The sequence below is a fragment of the Podarcis filfolensis genome (assembly GCF_964270895.1).
Source record: "Podarcis filfolensis genome assembly, chromosome: 6".
Taxonomy (NCBI): domain Eukaryota; kingdom Metazoa; phylum Chordata; class Lepidosauria; order Squamata; family Lacertidae; genus Podarcis; species Podarcis filfolensis.
Window position 1 is genome coordinate 42201702 of NC_139609.1, and position 26919 is coordinate 42228620.

At 41.6% G+C, this 26919-nt stretch overlaps 2 long non-coding RNA genes across 2 annotated transcripts in view; both read right to left on the bottom strand.

Annotated features, from left to right (window-relative positions):
* LOC310764994 overlaps positions 1-26919 on the bottom strand; it is a 376088-nt gene that overhangs the window by 240529 nt on the left and 108640 nt on the right. The gene's annotated exons all lie outside the window — the stretch shown is intronic.
* On the bottom strand, positions 5225-26470 carry LOC310764992. Its single transcript, XR_014549399.1, has 3 exons — positions 26323-26470; positions 17497-17640; positions 5225-5666 (listed from the first exon to the last, which is right to left on the bottom strand). It is a non-coding gene; the product is annotated as an uncharacterized lncRNA (long non-coding RNA).

The window sequence follows — 26919 nt, forward strand, 5'->3', positions numbered from 1 at the left end:
CAGCTTCCAGGAGCCCAAGTCAGCATGATCAGTGGCCAGGAATGGTAGGAGCTGGAAGTGTAACAATATCGGGGGAGATGGGACCAGAAGATTCAAAATATGCCAAGCTAACGTATGAAGGTTCTCACCGTGTGGAACCAGATTGAAAACTGTAGGGTTGAAGAACTCTGTGCTTCTTTAAATCTGCATTACTGTAGCAGGAAATGGCATATTTAATACTTGCCACAATGCTTTGCATACCTTCTTTTAACCCAAAGTTCCTTGCTGACCTCTCCTTGGAATGCCTCTCCCCTTTCACTCATCGCTACGCTGATGCTTGGCTTGCGGGGCAAGGAGTTTATTTGTTTCCAATGAAATGGAAATCCATTTAACAAATGGTTCATAGAGCATGGAAAGTCACATCAGGATACTGAGTCAACGTGCGTATCATTTCTGGATATGAAGCCAGATATCACACTGATGTCATTACAAAACATTTCCCTGGATTAGCAAGTTTTAGCTGGTTTTGGAGCGGAATAGTATGTCACCCTTAAGAGGGCTTATTTGAAGATTTGATTGTCACAGTTAGGGAAATGAATGATCAATTATCAATGGCAAACACTAATTCGGTGATTTAAAAAAACCCTGTTGGTTTAAGACCAGAATCTCATATTAGCTCAAAGACAGGAAATGGGAAGCTAAGGCTGATGCATGAATGGGCATGCCCTGGCATCAGTAATGATTTTATACAACACAAATTGTGTTGGCTTACAATTTAACCTCCATGAACTCCCTTCCCTGGTCTTCATACAGAGAAGGATGAAGTTTCTGGCATCAGCCAAAATGCCCCATGTGACCCTGTTCCTATATTTCCTTTTGAAACATCTGAGACCTACTGCGTTGTTAGAGGAATAGTCCGGTGTGTTGACCCAAGCATATTAGTTTGTGGGGGGTTGTGGTGTGTGGTGTAATATGCACAAATAGTTCAGCCTTCCCTCTTACGGTCAAGGCATAGATCCAGGGCCAGTCCACCCATGATGCAGTTCCCTCAGGTGGCAGGCTGGGGACAGATCCAGGCCCCAATGAACGTGCCACTCATTGTCTCCTGCACCTGTCGCTCTCCTCCTTCACTGACACCTGCTGCCATCTGTTCCTCTGCAGCTTCCTTCTTCCCTGCTGCCTTCAGCACCCTGGGCCTACCCTGGGCTGCCTCCAGTTACCTCACGTGGTAGCGTCAGGTGGGCAGTGGTGGGGGGGCACTACTTTCTTTTTTGCCTCAAGTGGCAAAATGGACCAGCCCTTCTTACATCCTTAACTAGCTGCTCTCAGTGGCTACCTAGATAATACATTTGGTTCCATAAGGCTGTTCTTAATGTGGTGGTGTGTTTTCAAAAGATGAGCTCCAGAGCATAGAAAACAGGATCAAAGTAAGTTGTCTCATCTAGCTCAGTACTGTCTAGAGCAGCTTTCCTCAACCTGGGACCCTCCAGATGTTTTGGACTACATTTGTCATAATTCCCAACCATTGGCATAGCTTCCTAGGGCTGGTGGGATTTGTAGTCCAAAACTTATGGAAGGGGCCATGTTGGAGAAGGCTGGTCTATAGTGTTCTACATTGTAGACTCTACACTGACCAGCAGTTGCTTTCTGGATTTCAGACAGTCCTACCTGAAGATACCAGGGATTAGACCTGGGAAACGTGTGCTCTAGCACTGAGTTAGCTGTTTACTCATTGAGATAAGGCCATCCATATTTTGCAGGCTGATCTGTGAATGGCAGAACCTACACTGCGATAGTACAGTGGATGTGATGGAGCCAGTGTGGTGTAGTGGTTAAGAGCGGTAGTCTCATAATCTGGGGAACCGGGTTCGTGTCTCCGCTCCTCCACATGCAGCTGCTGGGTGACCTTGGGCTAGTCACACTTCTCTGAAGTCTCTCAGCCTCACTCACCTCACGGAGTGTTTGTTGCGGAGGAGGAAGGGAAAGGAGATTGTGAGCCGCTTTGAGACTCCTTCGGGTAGTGATAAAGCGGGATATCAAATCCAAACTCTTCTTCTTCTTCCTGCACTGTGAGTCAGGATGGGTGCCCTAGTGACTTTGATTTTGAGGGTGGCTCGTTGGATGGGATGTGCCGAGTTCCTTTTCGCTTTTCTGCTTCTCCAAACTTAAAGCCTGGATTCATTTCCAATTGTTAATAAATTGCAATAAGATTTCAGTTTACATTACAGCTTACGCAAGATTAAGTTGGACTGTAATGACATTCCCAAAGTAGATGCAATCTTGACAGCATATGGAAGCAATTCCATATTTACAGATCCTCATATACATACCTCTCTGTGTTGCAGGGGCAAGCCCCATATTTTGATAACACAACCTGCAACAAGTCAGAGAGGATTCAGCTATTCCTGGAAAATCAAATTAGTCAACTGTATACTATTCAGTCACGAACTGGATCCTGATGTGTGGGGGTTACTGAAATAAGTTTCTCATTTTCCGTTACAGTGGAGGGTGGGGGTGGGTTAAGCAGGAGGGTCAGGCCATTGTGACCCTGCACACTTTATCCTATAATAACTTCACAGCCACTTTCTTATGGTGTACCAAAATCTGTTTATTTCCTCTGACATTTAATTCATTCTTATGCGTCTCAGTTCTGTACCCTCAGGGTAGATGAAGCTGGAATTTCCATTTGAGAACATAAGAACTTAAGAACCCTGCTGGATCAGACCAAGGGTCCATCTAGCCCCAGCATCCTGTTTCTAGCAGTGGCCAGCCAAGATGCCTTCAGGAAGGCTGCAAGAGCAAATTGATTGCACTTTTAGTCAAATCCACCCTTTTAATGTTGTTTACCTAGACCAGGGCTCAGTTCTTTTCCCCATTTTCTACAGAGCTTTTGTCCCCCTCCCCCCGGGCGTTTCCTCGATGCCTGAACTTGGTACCTATTTTGTAATGTAAATCCAATTTAATTTGCACAGTTCTGCCTGACTGGGGATGTTTTGTAAAAAATTCAAGCTCCGTGAAAAATTCCAACCAGGTGATACACTTACAGGCAGCACTCCCAATGTAGTGCAAGTTACAGATCTTCAAAACGGTTGTCAAAGAGAAGGCAGGTGGCTACCAAGTTGGGTTTGCTGTCCCACCCCCACCCCCTTAGAATATTGACTTTTAATTAGCAGTGATTAAGCACTGTTTTTCTATATGGTCCATTTCTGCCTCAAAACCCATTTTGCCCCTTGGTTGTTGACACAGTTGAGGAATTATCTGCTTCTGTGCAAATCGTAGCGTTTTCATGCATTGCTCACTAAGTAAGGTCTGGGTTAGTTCTTTTTCCTTTCCTTTTCCCTTAGGAGTGCCTGCTCTGCAGATAACCCCACTGCTTTCTTTGTATAATACTTTAGCTAGAACTATTGATATACATATATACACATATCTATCTAGAGAGATTCACATACTCTCTAATAATTTATTATTCCATTTTATGCTGCTCATTAATCACGACCCATTAAAGATACCCTTCATCAGTCAATGAGTCTGGAAGGAGAAAGGGAGACGTTAACTGGAGAAGTTTGTTTTCATTTTCAACACTCATAATTGCATAACACGAAGAACGTCTGCGAAATCTGAAGGAATCTGACCCAAATCAGAGAAGTGACCATTGATGGGTGATTTATGCTTCAACACAAGTTTAAAGTTTCACTCCAACAAATCTCTCTGAGTAGTAAAATAAAAATAAAAAATACTGACCTAATTCTAATAGTTCTGCACCAAAAAAACAAGCATTGCTCATGGTCATGAAAAACACTCAGATATAGTACACATAACAGGATTTCTTTGCAGCATGAAGCAAGCCAATGAGTCGCATTGCAGGAAGTAACATACCTGCAGAAATTGTAGCCTGCATTGCATTGTGAAAGAAATGGCACCCAGGTATTTGTAAAACAAATTATTTTGCAAAAGCAAAATGCAGGATAGAAGCTATCTGGAACTTTTTCAAAAAGCCACTGGAATCAGTAAATTCCCCAGTGATTTTATTGGTAATGGAGAGTGGGGATCCCAGAAGTAAAGCTTTTGTTAAGTTGCCATGATTACAGCTATTGTAAACATTGTTAGTTTTATGAAGGGCTTTATTAGAGAATCATAAAACGACACTCTGAGCTAATAATGGCTGCAGGAGCTCTCATTGCTTCTGAATTATTTTCTGAATTTCAGAGGGGAACAAACTCTCCTTGCAAATGAATTTTTTTTTTAGACATATTGACCACCACAGAGCAAGAAGAGAATACAAAGCTATAGCGATGAACTGAAGAAAATAAAATTCAGTCCAGACCTTCAAAGGTCACAACCACACCATAAATGTGAAGCACTCTTATGCCACTGGGAACTGTTGTTTAAGAGTCCTGGGAATGTTAGATCGATGAGGACAGCATCCTGCACCATCTACAGTTCCCAGAATTATTTTGGGGAAGCCATGACTGTTAAAGTGGTTAAAAGTGCTTTCAATGTATGGTGTTGATGTGACCCAGGTTTCCTGAGAGACCATATCTCAGCAGGTTCTTTCAGGAAGGATTACTATATAGTACCACCTCAAGTGTTAGTTCTGTGGCATAGTTGCCACTTCACCCTGGCTGAATCCCAGACTGCTCCAGTAACATTTGAAAAAGAGAATGAAATATGGGATGAAATGGTGAGCTGATGTATGTGGTTCTTCAATCGGATGCATGGTTGGTGCTTCCTTGAGGTTTGACCCCAGACCACAGCCATCATGGCTCCCAGTTAGGTGTGATACTGGCAAGGCGATGGTCCTATTCCAGTGTTCTTTTTCCTCACACAATTAAAATCATGTGATGGAGATGGCAAGCGCCCCACCCCTCTGCTGCATCACTTTCAACTTTTGGTAGGTAGGGCTTCATAACTTGGTGGTAGGGCTGAGGGAGAAATCTGATTCAGTTCTCATTTAAAGGTGAACCCTCCTTATTTCTGAAACGTTCCGTGAAACAAGACAAAGCCACCTTTCAAAACTTACATCACTCTGAATTTGGCAGTGCAGTTCTGCAGCCAAATAAGGTGTACAAACATGCATACGCTAAGAGAAAGCGTGCATAAAAAATGCATATATCAGTGAAAGGAACATGCAAAAATGCATTACGTTAGGCAAAGTTGCCTTGCAAAATTGTGTATACAAGCGCTGACCCACTTGCGCCAACCAGCACTTGCACAACATGCCATTTTCAGTGCTGCAAGGGGACTGGGGTGGAGTGAGGTGGAGCAGACTTATGCACATCCTACTGAAGTGCACGGCAGCCAGGAACACAACCCCTGCAGGAATGGGGAGTTGTCTGTTTTTTGCAAAACTGCATACAAAGATATAAGACTAAAATGCTAATAAATTTTCATAAGGATTTTTTAAATATATATATAAAAACAACATATGCTGTTGTTGTTTAGTCGTTTAGCCATGTCCGCCTCTTCGTGACCCCATGGACCAGAGCACGCCAGGCACTTCTGTCTTCCACTGCCTCCCGCAGTTTGGTCAGACTCATGTTTGTAGCTTCGAGAACACCATCCAACCATCTCGTCCTCTGTCGTCCCCTTCTCCTTGTGCCCTCCATCTTTCCCAACATCAGGGTCTTTTCCAGGGAGTCTTCTCTTCTCATGAGGTGGCCAAAGTATTGGAGCCTCAGCTTCAGGATCTGTCCGTAAAAACATATAAAAACAACATATATAAAAACAACAACAACCTCAAACTGATGTGGAAATGTAGAGAACCACACATAAAATTGGAAAAATGGAAAATTGGAAAAATGGAAAATAATTGGGAAAATGGAAAATGGAAACCAGCAAATTTATCTATCCCTAACTGAGACTTCACCTGCAGGAAGTTAATGAAGACAAAGACGGGAACGCTCCCCACTGCAAGAGGTCTCTCCAGCTCCCAAAGGGCTGTAAACAAAAAGGGGACGACATGTTAGAGGGGGCACGGCTTATTAGCACACTCCTGCTTTCTGGGTTGTGGAATCTAGCTAGAGCAAGCACTCAGCAGAGTTAACATGTAAGTAATCTCTGAAGCAAAATGCTCCTGCAACAATTAGGATCAAGCATGAAGGCAAATCATTACGGGTTGTTGTTTTTTAAAAAAAACAAAAACCAATTTATTCACGGGTTCTTTTTTTATTCTTTTTTTTCAGAACTATGGTCACCATTTCATTTGACTTACAAGATAATCATAGCCAGTTTTGCCCTTTGGCCTCCGGCAGAAGTCACGTGCCCAGCTTCCGTTCGCTGATTGCTAAAATAATCCAGATGCTCACCGCCTGGCTCATTTGTGATTTGAACATTTCATAGTTAACCACACTGTAGATATCATGTTCCCTGGCAATCTTTTTAAGAAGCGGCTATGTTGTCTTTATTGACTTTATGAGTTGATGGTTTGTTCCCTGTCCTGAGTATTGAATAAAGTATTCTATAGTAATCAGATCCATCTTCCGTGGACGTTAGTGCTGCATTAACTTAAGTCCTTTGAGTATCCAGCCTGACACTCAAAGCTCATTGCTTTCTTTAAAACAAAATAAAAATAGAAGCTTCTGGGCAGAAAAGTCACTACATTTGAAACAATATCTTCATAATATAGTTGCACCTTGTATGCCTTTGACTTACGTTTCCATCAAATATATACAACCAAGAGAAAATGATCTGCTTTGCATTCCATTGCACTCACCAATAGCAAATGAAGTCAACCTTTGACTAATAAGCCATTCGTTATTAATGTTGCATGAAAACACTGTATATCTTCCTATATAATATTTTTGTAAGGGAAAATGTCATCACTCTGCAGGTTGTGTGGCCACCAGTTGGCAGGGTTGCGAGCACTTTCAGCAGGGGTGGCAGCCCCTAGTAAGAAGATGCTTTTAAAAGATGTAATGCAGATTCAGGGGGCATGTGGTAGAGTTCTTCATGCGCAAACTGTTCTTGATCCATCTGTGCTCCTCCTTCCCCTTAATCTTTGAATAGGTGCCTTGGAAGGAGGGGGACAGGGAGGGTTTCCCATGTGCTCTAGGTGGAGGAGATGGATGCATGGCTGGTGTGAGCACACTGTGCAAAATGGAACAGTGGAGGACTTCCCATGCATTGGTCCTTCAGAAAGCAAGTCAAGTTATTCAAATGCCAAAATCCAATGAGGAATTTGAATGGGGAGAATTTCAGAAGCACCCTTAACTAATGAGATTTCTTACTCATCTTTCACCATGAGGTCCCCCTTAAACCATCTTAAAAGAACAATATTCAAACCGGTTTTAAAAATACAGACAGGACAATAGGGTAGGTCCTAAACTATAGATAGATAGATAGATGATAGATAGATAGATAGATAGATAGATAGATAGATAGATAGATAGATGATAGATAGATAGATGATAGATAGATAGATAGATGATAGATAGATAGATAGATAGATAGATGATAGATGATAGATAGATAGATAGATAGATAGATGATAGATAGATAGATAGATAGATGATAGATAGATAGATGATAGATAGATAGATGATAGATGATAGATAGATAGATAGATAGATAGATAGATAGATAGATAGATAGATGATAGATAGATAGATAGATGATAGATAGATAGATGATAGATGATAGATTAGATAGATAGATGATAGAAGATAGATGATAGATGATAGATAGATATAGATAGATAGATAGATGATAGATGATAGATAGATGATAGATAGATGATAGAGTCAAAGGCCAAGATACTGGGTCATTCCAAGGAAGTGAGCAGAAGGTTTTAGCACAGCCTTTCTCAACCTGTGGGTCCCCAGATGTTGTTGAACTACAACTCCCATCACCCCTAACTAGCAAGGCCAGAGCTCAGGGATGATGGGAGTTGTCGTCCAACAACATCTGGGGACCCACAGATTGAGAACTGCTGTTTTAGCATTAGGTGCTTTGGGGATTGGACAAGATAGTGAGATATTTTATTTTTATTGTCTCCAAACAGCGTACCCCCTCCCCATCTTAATATTAAGAGTAAGTAACTGACAGAATAACTTTCACAAATCGCTCTATACTCTTGCGGGGTGGGAATACAAATAGCTCCTTCTAAGATATTAGTTGAGCAGTTTTAGAACCCTTCTAGGAAGGTACTCACAATGGTTTGCAACAGTCATTTCTGATGAAGGGAGTGAAACCATCAAATTGTGTCCAACAGGTTAGGGAAATGAAGGCACCAATCCTATACGCACTTTGAACTCAACAAAGCTTGCTTCTAAAAAGACGTTGTGGTGTAAACTGCTATGTCCAGAGGAGCAACTGAGCAAAAGGTTGAAGATCTAGAAGCATTCATGGGGAAGCAATGCTCTGGGCAACACTGAGCTAAATACTCTGTAATTTCTGCTGTTTCATTGCTCATTCATCTGTTCCAATAGAAATCATAGCAGCAGAGGCTGTTTATTTGATAAATCTTTACATCCAAGTTGAACTCTTTGTGTCTTTTCTTTTTGTATAAAAAAAAATTACTTACTTGTTTATTAATTGGGTACATGTGTTTACACTCAAATCCATCCAAATCATGATACAATTTCAATAGCTGCCAGTTCACACACAGCCATGAACTGAATCCAGAAAACTAGAAGGCACACAAACTTAATGACACAGTACTATTAATTGTGCAGTTTTAACTCCACTTTGGCATCAAAATCGAAATGCATTTGCATCATCCTGTACCCAGAACACTCAAGGATTAACTGCTAAATGCCTGAACCACCCACATCACATGATCCAATTGCATAATGCTTCATGAATTCCACAGCGGAACACCTAATTGGGTGGATTGTCCTCATGAGACCTGAAAACTTCATCATCATGGCCCCAGTTTTGGCACACCCAAATAAAATCATAATAATTGACAGCTGAATATATATAGATATTTTCCAGTTGAGATTTTGCAGGCATTTGGCTCTCTGAAAAGGGCATCACAGTCATCCGAGTTACCAAGGGGAATATCCCATTTGACCATCCCTGCAATGTTGATCACTAAGATGAGAATCATAAAAAACATTGCGTAATCCATTGACCTGATATGTCTGGTGATGCTAGATGAAATCAGTTCTTAATTTGATGCAGGGCTATAAACTATTTGATACTGCTGACAGAACTTCATAAGAATGTGTAAGGCTTCAGACTTATGGCCAGCAGGGTTGTTTTCACTTTAGCAGGCCCTTATAACCCACAGGAAGCTTCTCACACTGTATGGAAGATGCTTAATCTAGGCAGCATGAATCACTTCTTAGCTTAGCCTCCTGTTTTCTTTGCACAGAGCATGTGCCTCCTTCTGTTCTCCATTTTGTTCCCTCACAGATTCTTCCCCTTCTTTTAATAAGCCGCTGTCTTCACTATACAGTGGTACCTCAGGTTAAGTACTTAATTCGTTCCGGAGGTCCGTTCTTAACCTGAAACTGTTCTTAACCTGAAGCACCACTTTAGCTAATGGGGCCTCCTGCTGCTGCTGTGCAATTTCTGTTCTCATCCTGAAGCAAAGTTATTAACCTGAGGTACTATTTCTGGGTTAGCGGAGTCTGTAACCTGAAGTGTCTGTAACCTGAAGTGTCTGTAACCCGAGGTATCACTGTACATTTAAAGCAGCAGCATACCACTTTGAAGTGATGGCTTCCCCCAAAGAATCCTGGGAACTGTAGTTTGTCAATGGTGCTGACGGTGATCAGGAGATCCCTATTTCCCTCACAGAGCTACAATTCCCAAAATTCTCTAGGCAGAGGGATTGACTGTTAAACCACTCTGAGACCTACAGCTCGCTGAGGGGACCAAGGGTGTCAATCAATTCTCCGAACCCCTAACGGTTCCCATGAGTCTTTGTGGGGGGAGCCATCACTGATTAAAGTGATATGTTCCTGTTTTAAATGCATAGTACAGATGGAGCCCATGCACTTAGTAACAGGAGCAAAAGTCAGGAACCAAAATATGTTTTTGTTGGTGGTGTTTTAAGAAAAAATAGGTCAGAGTCATGTTGGATGGCCTTCATTATTATAGCACATTGTGGTCAGATGCTGCCAACTGGAAGAGGGGAATGTCAGTTTAGGACTATTAAGCTCAAACTTTAAAACATATGCCCTGTGAGACACTTGCAGAGAGGACCATGTGAGGGCATTAAAGGAACTCTTTGAGAGAAATAGCTAAAGGCTTTTTCACATAAAACATTTTTTTCCTCCAATTGCTGTGAACTTGATGATTTGTTGCAACGACCATGCTTAACTAGCAACACACAAATTAACCAGATAGACACTCAGAGGCATTAATTGTTTCCCATGTGGCTGAAAAATTCAGAGAGTTCTGTATACAATCTTCAAGCCTGATCCTCGGCGATCCTGGAGTGTGTGCTTTAAGTCAGGCATAGGCAAACTCTGGCTATCCAGATGCTTGGGACTACAATTCCCATCATCGCTAGCTAACAGGACCAGTGGTCAGGGATGATGGGAATTGTAGTCCCAAACATCTGGTGGGCCGGAGTTTGCCTATGCCTGCTTTAAGTAATCGCAGTGTCAGAAGACAGATCCATAAAATCCTTTACAAAAACTTTACTGCTACACCTACACATCTGTACAACACTTTCAGATGTCCACAGTGTTTCATGTACATAGCTAGCTGTCAGCCTTACAAGACCTTTACAAGAAAAGTCTTAGTTATTTGTGTTTATATATTTTTGTGTGGTGAATCAAAGCCTAATAAAGGTTCTAGGTTTATCTAGAATGACTTGGTTGGCAAACAAATGTCAATCTGGCCAGCCTTGATCCATATAAAGGAAGCCAATCCCACTTACGAGCAAATGTGACTCATACTTGCTTCTCCAACCCCAACACATATCAAGAGTAATCCATATAAGAGAAAGTGTAGGGTACACTACAGCTGTGGAATAAATGGCTCCTCTCTCACCACAGCTAGATGTGAAGTCCCTCTATTCTGAGGGTCTTTTGTAATGAGAATTCAGTGATTTGTACACTTTGGTTTTGCTCATATAACCACTGAATCTGTCTGCAAGGCTGACAGGCTGCAGGTTTCTCTTATACTCCTAGCTGCGATCACACGTGACAATGATTGATATGTCGGGGGTCTTTAGGTCCTTTGAATAAAAAGCTACCTTTTGCTTTCTCTCTCTCTTTTCTCTCTCTGGTGGCACTGCTCAGTCTGAGGGAAAGTGCTCTTATTTTTAATAGGGCTGATAATGCACTGAGATGAAAGCAAGTAGCAAACAAGTTCCTCTTTGTCTCCTCGAAGCAACACAAAGTGATGAAGCGGTAGCAGCCGCCTCCTGCTTTCAAATTGGCTCCCAGAGGGGATCCAGGATGACAAATGAACCTAACTCTGACATTCTGGCAGTCCCTTAGATGGTGGTAACCTGCTAAGTCATAATCAGCGTAGACCCACTATTGGAATCAATGGGCTATGCAATCATAGTTACTGCTCTCATTCATAATAAAGAATGCACAGAGTTGATAAGCAGTAGTGCCACCCAAACCTGCCGTTGTTTCTTGACATTTATAACAGAAAAGAGCTGAGTATCACACACTGGCGGGGATGGAAATGGGTGAGAAAATGGCCAGATCCATTTGAATTTTACACGGAAAATTTCTATTTGCAATAGAAGGCACAGGTTTTAAGAATAAAAACCTTAAATCTTGCAAGCAGCTTTCTTTCTGCTTTGATACTGTTAATCACTTACCCAGGACAAAACTAGTTTCCATCTTGGTTTCATTTATTAGCCGCATTCCTTAATTATAAAGATAATATCTGCCTAAGGCCTAAGGCTGAAACCCTATTCCGGCACACTTAGAGCCAAACTAGACATGTCACTAGAAACATCTATCGGGATTTTGTCTTTTGAGGCTAACAGCTGCTGCACCAGGGAGACTCTAATAAGGAGCACAACTAGAAAGGGAAACCTTGCTCTCACCCCCCTTCATGACACAACATCAAACCTTCTAAGGTGGCTCTTGACATCAAGAAACCAACCACATCGCTTCAAATATGATGATGATGATGAAGAAGAAGAATTTGGATTTGATATCCCACTTTATCACTACCCGAAGGAGTCTCAAAGTGGCTAACATTCTCCTTCCTCCCCCACAACAAACACTCTGTGAGGTGAGTGGGGCTGAGAGACTTCAGAGAAGTGTGACTGGCCCAAGGTCACCCAGCAGCTGCATGTGGAGGAGCGGAGATGCAAACCCGGTTCCCCAGATTACGAGTCTATCGCTCTTAACCACACCACCACACTGGCTCTCTATGATCTTTAGCACCGTGTCTAATTTGTCTCATTGGCAGTGCTTTTTTTTCTTAACAAAAAATGTTTGGGGTACTCTCATTTTGACTCAAGAAAATCATCGTTTTATAGTTCAAATTGGGAAAAATAAATACAGTAAATGGACAAAAGTACAAAGATTCACAAAATGTTTAGGGGTATGCGTCCCCCTGCATCCCTCCAGAAAAAAAGTACTGCTTACTGCTGTCAGCCCCAAGCAACTCAGTGGCCTTCAGTTTCAAATAAACACGCACAGGGTTGGGCTGTAGAGTTTGCAATAATGTGAAGGCTAGTGCAAAAGGCAGAAATGAAATTCACATCCCCAAGTGCCAGTCCACTCGTCACTTTCTGCAAAGGCTCTTCATCAGTTTTAATTGCAGTAAGCTAGAAGACATGCTCTAAATCCATCAGTAACCCATAATCTTCCAATTGCTATTTATTGGCCCTTGCAAAAAGTCTTTGTACATGGCTAGCCATGAATTATATGAACTCCCAGGCGGTATACAAGTCCCAGTGTTCTCCGCTGGGATAGAACTGTGGCTCCAGCATCTGGTCTCCCCCTACTCTTCACCTTTTGCATGTGTTTGCTATAATCTGATACATATGTTAACCATTGTTCCGACTCCTGTGCCCCTAAATGAGGTCTGCCATTGGTTTTCATAGACATTGTATGGGACGTGCACAACACATCACTTTTATTAGTCTGTTTTATCGTCCTTAGTTCCTAACAGCCCAGACCACAGACCTCCCCGGGTCTCTATAACTTCTCACCAGAGGCTGTTTTGTGAGGCTCCCATGCAAAAAGTTTCATGGTTGCCCATTTCTCCCACCCACCCCTTGGAACCCTTCAGGGCCTCTTGGGTAAAGCAAGGCATAACAATTCACCTCGTGCACAAATAATAGACTGTAGTGGATCCCCTCGAGCTTTTTCCCACCACTCCAAAGATGCAATCTCTCTCCCTGGCCCAGATAACACACCTCTGGCCCTAAGCCCAGAATGCCTTTGGTTTCTGGAATTGGCTAGGCAGAGCTGTGTACATCTAGCCGGCTAGCCTTAGGGCAAAGCCACAACAGCTGTGCGCTACCTCCTCCGTTGGAGGCAATCTTCTGAGCAATGCAAGTGGGAAGACTGCTGTTGCAGGTCCTGCTGTGGGCTTCCCAAGGGCGTCTGGTTGGCCACTGAGAGAACAGGATGCTGGACTAGAATGGGCCTTTGGCCTGATCCAGCAGGACTCGTCTTACGTTCTTATGGCAGCTGTAAATGGGAAAGGACTGCGGTCAGACAGACCTGTGTGATGTCTAGCCTCTGATGTTGACATTCCTGAAAGCCCCAGGCCCTCAGAAATCTAGTTTGTCGCTTTGCAATTGTTTTGGATGTTATTTCTGCTTTCCCGGCGCTTGAAATGTACGCTAATAGTTTCAGGCTGCACTTGGGTTACCTATAGCCACATAATTTTCTGGCTGGATCAGCTTAGGCTTATTTCTGAAAGCATAATTTTGGCTTGCGTCAGCCCGAGTTAGAGTCGCAAATTAAGGCCCATGTAGCCAGGGCTTTGATCCAGATGTGTTTGAGATAGGGAAGCTGACATAATCATAGGACGCTGCCCCTTCCTTACCCACAGTTGCCCTTGCAGACTGACACCATGCTCAGCTCCAGAGCCAGCCTCTGCTTCCATTTCTGCATCCTCATTCTACTCTCACGCAATAATTTCCTCACAGCAGAGCAATACATGGCTGGAATTGCAGTCAGTGCCAGAATTTTCCAATAGAAAATCCCTTTTTTGGGCCACAGCCCAGCACTTTGGGGAGGGGGGGAGCTTGTAACATCTGGAAATAGTGGTAGTACAACATCTGCAAAACTTTCAGAAATGTAGGAGGGAGGAAGAACTACCTACATAATAATCGATGTGGCTAATTAAATTTCAAATAGCATAACATTTGATACATATGCCTGTCCTTATCTCCTATAAGTTCCCTTTTGCTACATGCCGCGTAGCATGCAGCTTCACTGCTGATTAGAGCCAAAGCAAATTCGATGTGAGGATTTCGCATTCAAGCATTGCAATGGATTTGCACGGTGTGTAGCCGAGTGGGATCCTTCTTGCATTCACAAAACACACCACTTTGCATGGTGACTGAATGTGTCTTCCTTAAAAAAAAGAGGAATTTGATTAAACAAAAGCATCATTTAAATAGGCAAGCTGTCCCCAAGAAATCCACCCAAGCAGGCATTGCTCTCTGGGAAGGAAAACAACTTCTGGGTCAGGAAAAAATATATCCAGATTTTTAGTGCTAGGGATGCAATCCTATGCACGCTTACTGGGAGTAAGTCCCACTGAACCTTCCAAGTAAACAAGGGTAGGATTGCACTGTAAATTACATTATACACATATTTTGCTAATATTTTAAATGTACATTACTTCCTTAGCTATTTAAAAATAATAAGTAAATTGTGGAAGCTTGCTATATTAAAATTCCCTTGCTCTGTCTCTTGCAGTTTCTAGGCACTTTTGAGATACTTCTTGGTCCACATCGGAAGGCGTGAGTGGTCATTGCTTTGCCCAAAACCAATAGTTTCCCTATTTGGCATGATACAAAAGTATTGGAACACATACCTGAGTTAGGAGCCCCTTCTGTTACTACCACACAAGCCAAGCAGTGAACAAAGGCCTTGGTCTAAGCAACCATTCATTTTTGCTATTTATGTATGCATTTAGAAGTGGTTTATTACAGAGTTTTAATGATTTTACTAAAGCCCTGGTTCAATCAGATTTCACAGTTGTGTAGGAAGCCTACAGCTTTTTCCATGTAGGCTACCCTTTCAGACATTTCAGGATATAAGATGAACATCTCTATACATATCTAGTGTCTCATTCCGCATCACTCTTAAATTAAACATCTTCAGAACCCACAGTGCAGCTGAGCTCAGTAGCATTTCATATATTTTTCCATAGAAAACACCCCCATTAATAACATTGAAACAAATGACAAATCCAAAGTTCAAAGTTATGAAAAATCCTATTTATGACTTAGAGTACAGCTGATTTTCCTTTAGCTTTTATTTCATTGATAATTCTGGGACTGTAGTTGAAACTTTGCAACTTAATGAGCTGATGTTATTACTCATACCGTGTGACCATCTGGAATCAGTTTGGCCTGTGAGCCCAAACCGCCAAAAGCCACCTGTAATGCATTAAGTTGCAGCCCAGTACCAACTACAAGGATTTGAAAAGCTCGGTCTGCATAAATACTAACCTGTGAGAACGTAATTGGAGAAGTGATATTTAAGAACTGATAGTTTGCCAGAAACTCTTATACTCAGGGGAATGGACACACAGGCTTAAAGTTTAAAGCCAAGAGGTTTTCAGTTTCGACATTGGGAATCAAGAAAATCATTGCATATGGATGTTGTTTAGCTTTCCAGGCCACTGGGCCTGTCTAAATAGTTCAAGCTTCTCAAGAAGGCGTATCAGGCCCATTGTTCTTCTGTAGCATTTGAGTCTTATCTTCAAGGTGGTTGAACCTGGCAGGCCACCATCTTCTAAACTTTGATTGGAGCAACCAAACTTTTCATCTCCATGGCAAACCCCCTTGTGGACCTTCTAGTGAAAACCGGAATCAGTTTTCATATTTTACCAACAACAAATGGACAACAAAACTGAAGTATGACACCTCAATCAGAGTTAACAATAATGCATAGGATTAGCAGTAATCCCTTAAATCACAAGGAAGCTACATTTTCTTAAAATGGAACTAGAACATCTACAGAAATTGAGGAAAATTTTGAGCTTACAATTTTGCGGGGGGGGGGGGGGGAGGGCACTTCCACACATCCAGGAATGAATGGCAGCAGACAGTTATGGGGTTAATATATAGGGACCTGCCGTGAGCAGCAAATAAATGCAACTTCCTTAATGCAATCCGAATTAGTGGAGGCACTCTAAAACTTAAGGCAGGTGTGGGGAACTTTTGGCCCTCCAGAGGTTGCTGAACTACAGTTCTCACCGAGCGCAATTCAAAGTGTTGGTGCTGACCTTTAAAGCCCTAAACGGCCTCGGTCCAGTATACCTGGACACTGAGGTCCAGCGCGGAGGGCCTTCTGGCGGTTCCCTAGCTACGAGAAGCCAAGTTACAGGGAACCAGGCAGAGGGCCTTCTCGGTAGTGGCACCCGCCCTGTGGAACGCCTTCCCACCAGGTGTCAAAGAGAAAAATAACTACCAAACTTTTAGAAGACATCTGAAGGCAGCCCTGTTTAGGGAAGCTTTTAATGTTTCATAGGTTATTGTATTTTAGTGTTTTGTTGGAAGCCGCCCAGAGTGGCTGGGGAAACCCAGCCAGATGGGTGGGGTATAAATAAATAATAATAATAATAATAAATAATAATAATAATAATTAGCCTCAGCAAGTATGTCAAATGACTAGGAATGATGTCAGTTGCCATTCAGCAGCATCTCAAGGGCCAAATATTGCCCACATGTGACTTAAAGGAAGAGCTTGGAAGATGCACCTCCTTTTGTCTACCTTACATGAAGAATTCCATTCTTGATTCCAAGTGCTGCCTCAACCCGTGAACTGGTCTGTACCATGCATCATTGGCTAGCCTTAAAGGCCTGCCATTGTGGCACCTGACTGCATCCTACCCCTCAATGTTAGATAGGATGATTTCACAAGAACCCATATCTTCTTGATTCTCCTCAGCTGTGCTCTGAATAGCCCCATCTGATGAAACCTGAGATTTTACTGCATTCCGCTGATCCACCAAATGCTGAAATGCTTCATAAGACACCGCATCTCTGGGCACAACCAAACATGATAAGGAATGCTGGGTTTCTGCCAAAAACAGCTGAATGTGATATACCCCCTACCATCTCTCCTATAGCATGTCACAGTGGAAATGTATGATCTGATGCCATCACGTCCTGCGTTTCCCTGCCCTTTCTCCACATTAATATTTGCAACATGCAGGAATCTAACATCAGTCTCTCCCAATTCATTCAGAAGAATGAGGCTGTGATGCATATGCTTTATGACACTTCATTCATTGTATTTGGAAAAGCGAAGGTATATGCATCATAAGAGTATATGGACAAAATTCCATAAAAATGATCTCACTAGATTCATTATCAAATCGAGATTTTATTTTATAAACAGTTTAGGTTTTAGCAGTGGGAATACAATTTGGCTGCCTGGAGCATTTACCTACCATTTTCCCTATTTATATATCCTTTTGGATTATCAGGGGAAGCATCAGAAGACAAAGAATATTAAATCCTTGGAAGCCATTTCTCAGCACTCAGTCCTGGGAGTTCTTGGATTTTTGGGCTGAATGTCAAAACTGAGTAGAGACCTGTGAGGAAAGAAAAATAAGGAAGTTCTTATGGATTAACTAAGTGCAGCGCATTGCCCTTTCAAGCTTTAAATTAAAATGTTGGCCTCCGGGGTTGCAACCATTACACCCTGACACACCCCAGCATTTTCTTTCTGCATTCCTATTTAACATAAATATATTTCAAATGCATTGGGCTGGCACGCTGCCAGAAAGAAACAGCCAAATATGCCCAGCAAAGTGAGAGATTGACTTTAGACCTGCCAGTAAAATATACCCCTTCTGCACACCACACATTCTTCCATTGCATGAACAAGGTTAGATATTGTTTTTCACTCCACTTCCCAGTTTCCTATGCCACCCATTTCTGCTGAAGCAGAAATTGAACTCATGAACTTAACCCACTACCACCCCACTTAAAAAACAAGAAACTGCAACTGTTGAAGCAGATCTGAGATGCTTTATCCAGCATGTGATCTTGGTCTACAGAGTAACATGATCTTGTATCATTTGTTGGTCTCCGTCTGTCTTGGGAGACAATGGAAGAGTGCACCTTTGGGGTTAAGTCTAAGTGTCAGAGAGTTACAGCGCCTGCTGTGGCTGTAGATACAAATACAGGAGAGAGATATTTTATTGCAGGTCTGGCAGATGAAGACATCTGGTTCGCTGATACAGGTGTGTTTCTTCTCTCTGCGCTCCTCCCAGCAGTCATTCCTACTGTGCTCACTGCTGTGAATACACAACCTGACTGTATGTCTCCAAGCACTGCAATCAACTGCAAGGGATTCCTATACAGAACAGTTAATGTTGCCAGCCTTCATGTCCCATTTGCAGACATCTTTGTTGCACAGAGTTGGTCTGCCAATATACCTAGTGCCTGAAGTCAGCTCTCCATACAGCATTTCCTTCCATCTTTCATTCTGTGGGCATTGCCAAGCCAGCATAGATGTCGCAGAGAGTGTAGCCCACCATAATTTGGTCTTAAGTGCCAGATTTGCCAAAGGAAGCATTCAAGGAAGATATGGCAGCACTGTGTGCCATATTCCTCTTTTGTAAGTAGCATATAGCATTTCAAAGCTAGGCCCCTCCACTGCAGTATTGCACCTGCATGCCTGCCAACACCTTATAGGCATTTTAAAACAGCAGGTGTGCACGATACAACCCAGTGTCAATCACTTGTTAATAGTAGCTGCCTCCAGTCAAACAAAAACAAAGCAAAATAGAAATCCTCATTTTGAGGAACTTCAGCTGTTCTTAGAAATGATCTTGAAATGACCTGAATATCCCTCGCTCTTTGAATCTTCTCCAGTACAACAGGTAGGACTACAATGGACGTGCACATTTCTGCATCGCTTTGTACTGAAGAAAGGGTGTTGAAAGAGGAAGGAAGTTATAATAAATGTATGATGGCTCCAGACAGTTATCTCTGTTTTGGTCCTATTAATTGCTAGCATAGGAAATGGTATGCTGAAAATGATTTATGCAACCTGTTTAGATAACCTAACGGGAACCCATTAAGAAATCCTTGACTGTATGATCATCCATTCCTGGGTTCCCATTCACGGAGGTTGGAAGGATCACATGCCATTTTTTTGCTTGCCCAGGCCTTTCAGCTTTCTAAAGGAACATTTGTATTCCAAGTGCATCTAAATGTGGCAACTACTTCCGACATTAAGAGATCAATCACTTCCTCCTTCCTGCAAAACAAGACTTTATTTTAAGTGCAGTGGGATAACTGCCATCGTGGCTGAAAAATCCAAAGCTAAAGCCAGGACTTCTTATCAGGTAGTGGGTGTGGAATGAAGGTCACATGGGTCATAGTAAATAAGGCCAGTTTCCTTCCATCATAACTCTGGAAACAAGCCATGAAACTTCAGGTTGTTATTCAGTTCATGTTCAGCACACCATATCATGACAACATTAGCTCTGGACTCTGGGATCCTCTCTTGATTCATTTTACTCCCTTCCTCCTTGTACTCCTTCCCCTGCACCTATTTAAACCTGGACCCTTCACCTGGGTGAGAGTCTCCTCCACATGGCCTGAACTGGCCAATAAGCTCAGGGGAGCAGGTTGTCTATAAAGCATGCCTCCCCGAGCCCTTCCTCTTTTCAGCAGCCCACCCTTTGCCAGTTGGTGCTTGGGGCTAAGGAGGGATTTTGGGGGATGAACACTGCTTGGTCTCTGGGTGTACTTTTTCACCTTCTTCACACTGCTCTTAATTCGATTGTCTTATAGTGGGTTTGGGTTTGATTTGGTTGCTTGGTTCTTTTGGCATTTATTGTGGGCAAGTAAGTGCCTTACAGCTGGTCAGCACCCTGAGGCATGCTGGGTGGGGAGCACTACTCTAACCACCTCCTGTGGTTGACTGAATGATGATCAGTTGGGGTGGCTGGCACTGGTCAAGTGATACACCCTTGGCTTCCCTCTACAGGAAAACGCCATTTGTCTCCCATCATGCCAGCTTGGCTAATGCAATTGATCTGGAGTAATTTGGCCCCTAGCAACAGGCAGGAGAAGTTTATCCATCTATGCAGGCTACAGCTGCTCAGACTTGTTATGTGAGATTGATGCAATTTCTTCATTATTATATTTAAATAAAATACAACCTTGCACCTATTATTGTATTGTCTAGTGTGGCGCTAAGGGCATTTTGCACAAACCAAGGCATATGTTTTTTTTAGGCCTTTCTGTTCCCATTGTACATGGTTTCCAAAGACCACATTCACACCCTACATTTAAAAGCAGTATAATGCCACTTTAAACAAAGAATTCTGGAAGTTGTTGTTTGTTAAGGGTGCTGAGAGTTGTTAGTAGACCCCTAGTCCCCTCACTAAGCAACAATTCCAAGAGTTTGATTATTAAACCACTCTGTGAGGGAAATACAGGTTTTCAAATAGTTCTCAGCACCCTTAACAAAGTACGTCTCCCATAATTCTTTGAAGGAAGCCACAACTGTTTACTGTGGTATTATAATGCTTGAAATGTATGGTGTGAATGTGGCCCAAGATTTTCCACTCCAGATATAAAGTAGTACAATATATGGATGGCTCAATAGCTGGAGCTGACCTCTTAAATACACCCAATCCCAATCCATAACTGTGTGAGCTAAAGAAGTACATAATGTTGTGCAAATGGCATTATGCACATAAATAAATCCCTGCATTGGTTGAAGGAGTCATGGAAGGCCTTCTGAACTTTTCAGAAGAAGGAGACTTGCAGATGCTGTAAAAAATACCTTGTCATCCATTTCAAGTCTATAAAATCTAATTTAAAAAAGTAAATGTCTCAACACAGTCTAATGGACATTATGTAGTTACAGCCTGAAGGAACTGCAATAAAAATATTTCCAGACTGGTTTATAGGGCACAGCTGTCCACTTCATAGAGCTATTGCTAGAAATACTGCCTTGCTGGCAACCTAAGAGAGACCAGGAATGGACATGGGTATTCTGTTCTTTTCAGGTTATTTTAATTACTTATTCATTTCCTAGAGGGGGGGGGGCTAAGACCATGGAATACACTTCACAAGTCTTAAGACAATATGCTGAACTGAAGTTCATTTTATTTGTTCTAGGGGTACCCAACAGCAACACTGCTCATTTATTGGATGTTTACATGTATGCTTAGTGATACGATTGGTGAATTCATTGGTAGCTGCAGCCAAGAGCCCTGGAAACATTATTTGCAACTGAAGAGTATCAGCCAATTAAAATATTTGCTTCTTGGAAAAGATGAAGCCAACTTCCTTCCCTGGTATCTGGCAACTGACTTGTACATGTTTACTTTGTTGGTAGTAGCTATTAAGTTCCTCATCCAAATTTTCCTCTCTTCCTCATACTAAGGAAATTGTTTGCCACTGTTTTAATGGGCTGTTGCAAAGTGTTTTTGCTCATCTTGGCTGCCACTTCTTCAAAGTCCCAGGACCTACATATGCAGTGTCATCTAGCATTACCCCTGTTGTTGACAATGGCTGCAAAAAAAGAAGGGCAAAGATAATGAATTTGGTGACTGTATATGGGCTTTAGCAGGACATATGGAGTTCCATGTGTTAAAAGCATTGGCATGTTCTTTTGGCCAGAATGTGGCTGAGAGGTATGTGCTTCTCCCAGTGCCAAAAGAAGTATAAAAAATTGCTTTTAAAAATTGAGGTGCAGGTACTCATATCTTGATTTTAAAAACTGTGGGTGACAGCACAAAATGGCTGCCATGGGAAGCAACATTGGTGATGGCATTCTGCACCAGTGAGTCCTGTCACACAGAAAACGCTGCTAAGCATATGAAAATACTTCTAACTTCCCCCCAAAATTCTATAGATGTTTCACCTCAGTAGAGGTGTTCTTTTTCAATCTATTTTATGCTCTAATATAACTGAACAAACACTGCAGAATCTAACTCTAGAAAACAAGTTGAGTGGTATTTTTATGTGTGCATGTGTGTGAGAGAGACTAACAAAACGTAAATTTTAAATTCTTAAAGCAAACATTTTGTCTTCCATCTTCATCACTTGTTATGATAGAAATCATGCAGTTTCCAAGGGGACTGGTCTTCATTCACTGAAGACCTTCATTGGCTTAAGAGATACTGGTATTATCCTCTGAGGCCATGCAAACTTAACGTGTCCACCATGTACATCCAGAAGTTCTCCCTTTTTGCTCACATTGTTGGATTTGTTGGCATCTCTGTGGCAAACTCTGAAAGGTTGTAGTACTCAGAATTAAACACTTAGCAACAGGTTGCTCCACTTTTCTTGTCAAAATCACCAATTTGGTAGCTTCTAAAATGTGTTTGTAGGGCTGTTGTTTTAGCCTACATGCTGCATATGACATTCCAGGGGTGTTGTTGCTGTTTTTTCTTTTGCATTCCAGGATATAAATTGTATTGCAGGACCTGCAGGTGATGTCCTGTTGCTTTTGAAGATAGTTGTCTCCATGAGATACACACAGATTATAACAGCATTTGGAATTATCAGGATTGCTGATGGATGTCTCCAATACCGTTCTGGCTAATAGTTTACATAGATTTGGAGGATGGCAAAATGTTGTAACAGGGCACTTGCTGGTAGCTTTAGCAAGACGTTCAGAGATTGCTAACAATAGGCAGCTTTCTCTAATTGTCGGGAGATAGGAGATTAAACATAAAATAGAAAACATGATCTCTGTAAAAAACAACAACTGGGAAAATGAAAAATTAGAACACAATGTTCTTTTATTTAGGGACTGCTGATATATCTATAAGCTGGTCACTCAGACAGTCAGAGGTAGACAGTCTCCCAATAGATAAGCAAGGGAGAGGAAGTGCTGGCCCAAGACTGACAGGTTATTACAACGGGACAAGGAAATGGACTTGAGGGGCAACAAGGCCTATTCTGAGCCCTGCAAATGTCTATTTTTATTTCCCTGTATTTTAAACATGAAGTATTGCAGGAAGCTGGATGCTATTTTCAATTCTAATTAAAAATCAGCTCTTCAACACAAAGGTCTTCGGTTCCAACTTTCCACTGGGACCAAGGTTTTTACAGCTGTGAATTATGTGGTTTTGAAAGTGGCAGGGGGGACATGGAAAGAAGAGTCCTTACAAAGGATCTTCCTGAGTCCCATCTCTATCAGGGCCTCCATTTCAGTCCCATGTAATAGGTATGAAAGCACTGGGTCCTTGACAGCAGGGATGGGAGGCAAATCTGATGTAGTTTGGATTTAAAGGTGAACCTATTTAATTTACACTTTCTGAAACAATGCATGAACCGAAACACAGCCATCCATCAGAATTCGCATGCCCCCAAATTTTGCAATGCAAAATTTCTCCAGTCACATAATGTACCAAAAATGCTGGAGTGAACTGTGTATAGAAATGCATATACTGGTAAACATAGCATAAAAGGACACATTGTATTGGGGAAAGTGGATTTGTAGTGATCCTAAGAAATGTTTATGTTGTTTAGGAACTCTATGCATCTGCATTGTTTTCTTTATCAAAAGAGAGGACCAGCTTCAATGTTAAACTAAATACATATTCATCCTTTTCTGTCTATTATCCTAATAATAATGCAGTCGTACCTCAGAAGTTGAACGGAGTCCGTTTGAATTCCAAAACCTTCAGAAACCAAGGCACGGCTTCCAATTAGCTGTAGGAAGCTCCTTCAGCCAATTGGAAGCTATGGAACCCATGTCGGCCATTCGGGTTCCAAAGAACATTCGCAAACCGCAACACTCACTTTCGGGTTTGTGGCATTCGGGAGCCAAAATGTTCAACTCACAAGGCATTCGACTTCCGAGGTATGACTGTAATAATAATAATAATCTAGTCTCATTATTTTTGCTGTAAGAATCATCAGGAGATTCATCAAAAGCTGAACCATTCCCTGCTATGGATTGTTGGAAGGAGTTCTTGTGTGGCCACATTTCAAATATCGTTTATGTTTGCATCATTCCCAAACTATGAAATTAAGCAATCAAAATTGTTTTGATCCTTCCATAGTATTCCTTATCTGCTCTTCTTTTGCTTTACTAAGAAATATATCATCAGGTTTTACATTAGCAAATAATGATTGTTTTCTCTCACTTTATTCTAGTAACTGCAATCAGCACCTCCCAAAATAAACTCATTTGTTTTCCTGATTTCCTTCTGCCGAAGCTTATTTCAATCCTCCCAAAGGAGAGTTATGAAACTGTGGCAATGAATTTATTTACTAGCGTATATTTAGTTAAGAAAGAGCAGCCCACTGGGACCCATGATTTTCACCATCAGGGAAATCACGGACACCTCTGTTACACTCATAAATAAAGATGAGGGAGAAAGGGCATGGAGCACAAGAGAAAAGATCTAATAACAAAAACAGTTCTTTTTTTTTTAAGAGCAACTCAATCTTCTGTCAAAAAGACTTTTCATACCATATTCATCATTTCAAAAACAGAAGGTTGCATGAATCTAGGTTCTACTCAAACTTGGTTCACTGAAATTAATGGGTTCAAGTTAGTCATGCCTATTAATTTGACCAGGACTACTTTGAGTAGAACTTGCATTGAATACAACCCAGAGAATCTGAGAAACTCAAAACTAAATTCTTGGTTTTTCAGGGAAAACAATAAATGCTACAAATCAAATTGTGCAAACTATGACATTTCTTTGACTTGATGGGGAACCTGTGACTCTCCAGATGTTACTGGAATTCAATTACTAGCTTAGAAAGTTGAAGTAATTTTAATCTGTTATTGTGTTTAACTCTTGTATGTTTTAAAGTATGGTTGTGAATTTTACTCACTTTTATTGTCTTATCTTTTTGTAAACTGCTTTGAGGTTTCTTACAATCAAGCAGTGTATTTTTTTAAATGAAATAAATAAATAACACATTTGATGGGAGTCAGAGTCCATCCACATATGGGCAGACCACAGGTTACCCACCCTTGTGTGTACTCTTCCTAGCACACTCACCCTTGCAAACTGCAAGTTCTATCCAACCACCATTCTGCGGGAAACAATACTTTAGGAATATAAAAAACCCAGAGTCTCGCTAGAATCTCACAGTGTTATGTGCAAAATGGATTTTTTTTTGTTTCTTTAATTTACTGCAAGTTCTCTAGGCAGTTTGCATAAACAATAAAATACAAAACATAATTTACCATAAAATCATTTAAAACAAAGATAAAATTACAGTGGTACCTCGGTTTACAAATTTAATCCATTCCGGAAGTTCATTCTTAAACTGAGGCATGTTTTCCCTAATGGGAAATGCCACCGGTGCCCTTCCACCATCTGGATTCCATTCATAGGCTGAGGTAAAATTCGCTAACCGGGACACTACTTCTGGTTTTGCGAAGTTTGTAAACCAAATAGTTCGTAAACAGGGCTGTTCTTAAACCGAGGTACCACTGTCAAAATATCTTGGCAAATCCCTCAACTAAAAGGAGTAGGAAACACAGCAGTTATACCAATTAAACCAGATTAAACAGCCAGCAAACAATTAGATCTTTCCCACAACACCCTCCCTTTAAAAGACAAGTTTCGATAGAAACCCACAACAATCCACGGTTGAAACCATTTGTAGATGTGGGAAGCCTGTTTTCTGGTGGCATAACCCTCCTAAGAAAAGTTCCATATTGTGGTGCCACATGTTAATTCTGAATCACCAAACTTCTAGTACTTTTGACCATGAGCTTTTAGGTAACATCATCCACTGCTAAAAATTCAAAGATAGCTCCACTGGAAGCAGCATGAAAGGGTTTACTTCTGCTCACAGTTGAAGTCAGTGGCTGACTTCTCTCTCTCATCTCCCCCCTTCCCCATAATCATTCCAGAGGTGTCCTAAATGAAACCACACAAACAACGTTCCTGGAGAGATTCAGCTGGAATGGTGACTTGAAAGGGAAAACAATGAAAACAAGTTCATGACACCACTGAACTTTGCCTGGTAAGAGGAGATGCCAGTTCTAATGACATAATTTACCAGAAAAAGCATCGTTTTGCTTTTCAAAGAAAAGTAGAAAGAATTCCACTTGCTAATAAATGACTTGTTTCTTTACCCTTTCATCCCAGAAAACGTCCAGACAGCTGGGAGTTCATATACCTTGCATTTCCATTTAACTTGTGTGTGACTTGTAGGCCATCCGTTAAGTGAAAGTTTAATGTTTCTTTCAATGGTTGAGGATAGGAAAAAGGCTGGAATGTTGCCAAACAAGGGACCGGTGTTTTACTGCATTACAAACATACCCAGGTAGAAGCTAGACTGGTGAACGTCCAGAGTTGAAAGGTGTCGGAGACTGTGGATCAAGTTGGTTGCTTTCTACAACTTCAGGCTGGAAGGCGGCACCTTAGTAAATCTGGGAAAACAGGAAACAGCCAGGATGGTAGCTTGGAATGGGAAAGATCACTGGGAATGGTATTCGCTGGGGAGGGAAAGGAATATTGTCTCACTACAGAGCAACGTATTTGTTAAGCAGTTTGTAACATCATTTCTGCAAGCTAAAAGTCAGCAAGCAGCCTGTGGGTCTTTGGTGAATTCAATAGGTTAAGGATCAAACTGTTCCTGGATACCCTCTGACTTGAGATGGAGATTTTGCTTACATTTTGATGAGAAACTTCCTAATATTAACTTATTGAATCAATATTTGTATCAAGTTGTTTAAGAATCAGGTTTTTTGTATATCTATGCAGAGGTCCTCAGATTCTATCGACTAAGTAAACTGTGTTCCCACGTTGCTTTTGAACATTTTCAGCAACATGCAGAGGCAGAGAGAGAGGGCACACGCTTGCGTGGGCAAATTTTCAGTCATTGCTTCCAAAGTGTTTGAAAGTATCCAGCTATTC